This window comes from Styela clava, chromosome 4 (genome assembly GCF_964204865.1).
Source record: "Styela clava chromosome 4, kaStyClav1.hap1.2, whole genome shotgun sequence".
NCBI classification, from domain to species: Eukaryota; Metazoa; Chordata; class Ascidiacea; order Stolidobranchia; family Styelidae; genus Styela; species Styela clava.
In genome coordinates, this window is record NC_135253.1 from 1,735,539 (window position 1) to 1,741,739 (window position 6,201).

At 34.3% G+C, this 6,201-nt stretch overlaps 1 long non-coding RNA gene across 1 annotated transcript; it reads right to left on the reverse strand.

The window, feature by feature from the left end:
• Positions 1-452: 452 nt before the first annotated feature.
• LOC144422155 (uncharacterized) lies at positions 453-3,048 on the reverse strand. Its single transcript, XR_013475166.1, has 2 exons — positions 2,779-3,048; positions 453-2,567 (listed from the first exon to the last, which is right to left on the reverse strand). It is a non-coding gene; the product is annotated as an uncharacterized LOC144422155 (long non-coding RNA).
• Between the last annotated feature and the right edge of the window lie 3,153 nt (positions 3,049-6,201).

Here is a 6,201-nt window from a genome sequence, read left to right on the forward strand (position 1 = left end):
ATGTGCAGGAGTTCGTCTATTAACCAAGTATGTATACCAATCGCAACAAGTACGTCGTCAGTCTTGCGAGGGGAAAAATCACTGATATAAAGATCTGGTTATACATTGAAACTCGCCCTATCAAGAAACTTAATTTATTGGTCAGGGCCTTTTATTGACCGTGAGGCCGCGACAAGAACAAGTAACTAACGCCATGATTGCTGAATTAGAAAGATACAACTAATTAGACAAGTACACATACAGCTGTCAAACACGCGGCATCAGGGAACTTCCAATGCGGTCCTCAAACGCTTAACAAGAGGTATAATGTTTTGTAAGGTTTTTATCTATAGATACACTTCAAGCTAGCAAAAGAATACTTGAATACTTGAAAAAAAAAACATTGAAGTACATGAAGAAGGTCGCATTTTTCAAGAAAAATGGGAGTTGCAATATATCTACATTTCTCAATATTCTGAAGGACTTAGTTTATTTTGTCACATTTCCATCAGTACAATGAAAAAATACAATATAATTAGACGTTATAAGAACAAGCAAAGACGTCGATATCACAAATGTAAAGATCAACTTCGAACCATGAAACTGTTGCAGCATAGCTAAATCAGATGCAAATTCGCTTCAAAAAATTTGTAAGTGACGTTGCCACTGTTACAATTAGCTTCGAACTTCGTCAGATGATTGGAGTTTTTGGAAAGCCTTATACTGATGGAGCTTTCATAGAAAACTGCATTGAAAAAACAGTTGAAACTTTATGCCCAGATAAAGCGCACTTTTTCATCGTTGACAATAAATACAGTTGCTACTAGAATTGATGGGATGTCTGCAAATTTAAAAGGCCACATATAAATGTGTACAGCTGCTTTCCTTTCTGAAATTAATCAAACATTCTCAACGATTCATAATTAACTGATGATCACGTGACTTCCTTAATTAAAGTTGGTAGTGTAAAATCATTTCAGCCTGACATTAGTAACCCGGTGGCCCAAAAGAGATGCCAAATGTCTGGACAAATGAAGTAAAAAACATTAAGTTTATTCTGTATTTTTGTAAATTTCAAGTTTATACATTAAGAATATGCCATTTTTAGTGCATGTATTATTCTTTTCTTATCAAAAGTTAGTTCAAAAATGTTTTGAATAGTTGTATATAAAAATTTATGATTTTTTGTAATAAATACACAAAATTGCAATAATAGTGAAATGAAAGAAATTAATACGTAACTGGAATTTGAAATTTAAAAAAATAACAAAGCTTTAACAAAACCTTTAGTTACATCACAAAATATGTTACAAACTACATCTATCTAAAAATATGCTCCGAGCATATATATATTATTAAAATATATCAAAAACTGTTTGCGGCCCTTGACACAATCCCTAGAATACAACGTGGCCATCGAAAACCAACGAGTTTGACCCTTCTGAGCTATAACGTAATGAAATCGGTTGAGTAGCTCCATCCTGTGCAATTTCAAGAGATTGGATATGATCCTGCGTGAGATATTATTATATACCCTGGTTATCAGCAACCACGTTAGTTAATTTAGTTATTAGTTAAAAATAACCCTAATTTGCAATTATATTTATTCGATTACTTTTTTTGTATAGAAACGTGAGTTTTTTGTGAATAATATCAATTCCTTTGCAGATTACCCCCAATTGACGCAAGTAGTTTTTCACGACGACAATGCTAACGATGTTTTCCCTCGAGCTTCGTTGTCAGCGCAAAGGTATGGGGACGTATAAATGTAATAGATGTTTCACCGAGTCTTGACTTCCTGGTTTATTTCGGCGACAATGTCTAATATGCAACAAGTAAACAGTGATGCTGTATTTGAAATTTAGGCACATTATTCCCTCGGACTGATTTTCAATTATATTTGCAAAATGTAAGTATAAGTATAAATCGGAAAATCTCGATCGTAATTTTTCATCGAAAGTGTTTTAATTTGGTTGCAGTTGAAGTAATTTTGAAAAAGCAGGATATAAATCAGTATGGAAAACAAATTTCATAAACAACCAAATATTGAATAAAGATCTGTTATCCTAAAGTAGTTGTATCTAACTTGAACAGTAACACAAAAATTTGCTGTAGGCTATGTATGTCTGGAAATTTACATGAGTTTAAAAAAGATGACGAATTCAAATCGATTTTTAACTATGGTATTATTGTTGCGCTCGATTCTATGTAGCCTGGTTACTTCTCACGCACATTAAGAGATTGGAGACTTCAAAAACGCGTCCCAATACCCCAGTCCTGACCCCAAACCTATATCGGTTAATTGTTACAACTAGTCCGTGCTTTCAAGCAATTAAAGTCTGTAAACAGCGGTTAAAGTGCCGCCAGATTCTTCTGTGCCTTTCAAGTGCTGCCCCAATATAATTCAACTTGAAATCGGTGAATATCTTTAATAACAATCAACAGACACTTCAAATCAAATCTCGAACATGAATCAGGAAAATAGAACTTGCCGGGTACCGGAAACGTAACGTTTTTAATGGAACGTAACGTAAATCTTGATACCGGGTATGAGGAACGTAAAGGAACGTTGTTAATGGAACGGTTTTCTGCCAAAATAATAGATAAAACTAAATAGCTTATATGGCACATTAATCAAATATACCAGCATTACCATTTTTACAAGCAATAACAATTCACATCAATTAGCAGATAACCATATGTCACAATTATGTACGGATTAAATCACATAGGATAAAATAGTATTCACAATACTAAATTACAGAATGAATCATACAAGATAAAACAATATTTACATACCGAATGTTTAGGATCTCCAGGCAACTCAATTCAACAATTTATAATCCAAAGTAAATACAACTTAACTTATGTGACTAAATACAAGAAACAGCATTTATCATTCTATTTGGACTATATTACAACCCTAACCTGTATCCCTACATTATATTACAACTCCAGTATGAACCGTTGATTTTAAACCCAATTAATAACTTCAATTCGAATCGTTTATCCTAACCGCGAATAGTAAACCCAATATTAAACACGATAAACAACTCCTAGCGCAATAGATTACACCAGGGGTCGGGAACCTTTTTGGTCAAGAGAGCCATAAAATATAAATATTTTCAATTGCATTTCCGTGCGAGCCAGATAACATTTCTTCACTTAATCAGGCCTGAAATGTTTACTCAAAAGTCAACACATACAATGTCAGTATACACTTAATGTGATTATCTGATGCTGCATGTAGTCGCTGCGGGCCTTGAACGGTTGCTCACATGCAGCCCAAGTTGAAATCTACGACACTCATCGCCCTTTTTAGTTTAGGTATCTCCGTAGTGTTTTTAAAACTCTATCGCTTTGTGATGTCACAATATATGTTCCAGAATCCCCTTGTTTGTCACAATGCCTGTCTGGTAATTATCTTACATAACATAGACATGTGCTGGACGCGCCTTCTCAAACGTATTGGGAGTTTCCTGCCAAATTTGGCTATAAAAGAGTTTGAAATCTCGTAACAATAGTAAGCTTAGTCTTGGGATATTAGATTTTTTTGGGAGCCATATGCCGTCACCAAAAGAGACATATATGGCTCGCGAGCCATGGGTTCCCGACCCCTGGATTACACTGTATACAAGGACAGACGGTGCCAACTCATCGAAGCAGCGTGGCGATAATTTAGAATTCCCGGGATTAATCGAGAAACAGCAGGACTCTGTCGCAACAATGCTGCGTCGATACGCTTGCAACGTCTGCGTAACAACGTAAAACGTCATCAAATTAGAAACACGTTATGATTCTCGCTAACAATTATATATGGAATAACTTGAGAGGAAGTATTGTTTGTGGAAAACAATAGTAAGTCTCAATGCTTGCAGGTTTTATCGATGTTCTGGAGTCCTTCCACTTCCGAAAACAGTGTCTCGGTTATGAAGAGCGTCACATATAGGGGAGAAACATAGCTATTGTCTTAAATTAACGAAAATGTTAATATATATAGATTAATTGATGATAAATAATGATCAAATGTGTTTGTATAGTAAAAACTTCCGTTCCATCTCATGCCCATTCAAGTTTGATTCATACCATCCCACGGGATTCCCTTGATATATATTATTAATATGAAATACATAAAACAATTCAACTAAAATTATGAAAGTTATAAAATTACGTAAGTTTTGACTGCTTCAACACGAACTGTTAGCAGTTGTACATGTTCTATTTAAACAAGAATTAATGGTTATTCACCACCAAATTGCATCCTAAATATTATTGACTGACATGGGGGTACTAGGCTTATATAGTCTGCAGTCAGTGTTACTGTGATTTCAAGTGAATGATTTTCAGCATCACAAATCATTTGAAATAATAAATTTGAAAAGATTTTAAGTTATGAAACAGTATAGCTCTGACATAATGAAGTGGCCACGAGAAATAAAAACGAGTGCTGATCCATTCCATGGGACGTATCCCTTGGTATTTATATTTCCGAGAACGAGTGTGCACATTGGGCTAATGTCCGGGACTCAAAATTTATTGTTTATTCTTGCATTACATATTTGTATTGAAGATAACTGGATATGAAAGAATAGCTGTGAATTGGTAATAGAGTAAACAAAATTTGATACCATAAATAATAATATAATAAAATCCAAAAAATGCACTTTGGAACAAACTAATAATTTAAATAACGGTTGTCATCATTCGCTTGTGATTTTTTTACAGCAAAATCTAAATCTGATCGTTTATGTAAACCTAGTATAAACAAACCCGTTGTGATTGCAGTACTGTATGCATGTTATTTAACTAGAATGAGAAAAAGCCGTTTATTTACGTAATAATATTTAAATACTGAACATTTCAATGCGTTATAGACTTGTTTAACATCTGAGCGTTACGCGGTTCTGATTACTTTACGTTTACATGATGAAGTTACATGAAGAGTCTACGTCAGCATCTAGAAGAGTAAGTATTTACCACTTCATTTTGTTTTTTGGTTGTTTGATGTAATATTCGGTTAATATATGATGTTATCAAGTCACGCTGTTATATATACCAGCGTTGCACATGGTTTAAGTTGCAACTTGAGCTTCTGGGCAGTATAAATTCAGAAATTGTTACATTTACGGAGAGAGTGAATAGTCTACCAGGTTAACGTGGAATTCCAGTGATGATTTAATTTTCTATTCATTTCACATCAGTTAGATAAACGACACTGTTGCATGCTGAACATTAACAATCCGCCTGGTCATATTATCCTGAACTCATTTATGCCAGTTCTATCAATTTAATTTGTATACTTTCTGTGTTCCAGGTCACACCGCTATTAACAACGCAGCCCAGCTGCCATCAATGGTACACTTTGAGCTGATCATTTGGATCGGTGTTGGAGTATGACTAGAGAGAAGATGAGATTCCCAATTTAATTGTGTGCTATTTCCAGAATTATAGTATTGTTTATTCAGAAATAAAGTTGGCCCATGCATATCAATGGATATGTTTATACAAAGGCTTGTTTTTTTGGAATGAAATGTCTGAAATGACAAAGCAGTATCTATAACACGAGGCATCGATGAGAAAACATTTATTAACATGAATAAACTAAATATAAAAACTTATAATAAGAAAATGTTAACATTAAATAAAAACTTTATTTGATAAACTGCACCAGGTATTGTTGTTTCGGGCCGTGGGCAGTAATTTGCTGCATGGACTTCAACATAATCTTATGGCTGAAACGACCCCCGAATTGTAGGCCTTCCAATAGTTCCATGGAGACATCAGAACAAGTAGTTCAGGAAATTTGATTCATAGATTTCTTCTCGTTTCCTGCTTTTGAACAGACCCATTACTGTGAACTCTGCAGTCACCACCAACTGCACATCCGCTAGTGCTCGAAGCACATTTATGCTAATTCTAATAAAGTCTATATATATATCGATAATATAACAAAAGTACTGGTTACAGAATTAGAAAAGCAGAATAAACCCACCTAAATTATAAAATCTAGATGATTTGTGAAAAAAAATAGCCTGGTATGCGTTACTTCACTGCAAAAAATGTTAAAAAAATTTGGCACAGAGATTGAGCCAGTATATGTTAACTCCGATTCGTTAAGTTTATCGCAATTTCTAATAATGCAGCGATATTATTACTTATCGATCTCGATCGGTAAGTATGTTGAAAGGTATTTGTCCGTTTGTTTGTCTCTTAGACACTTTC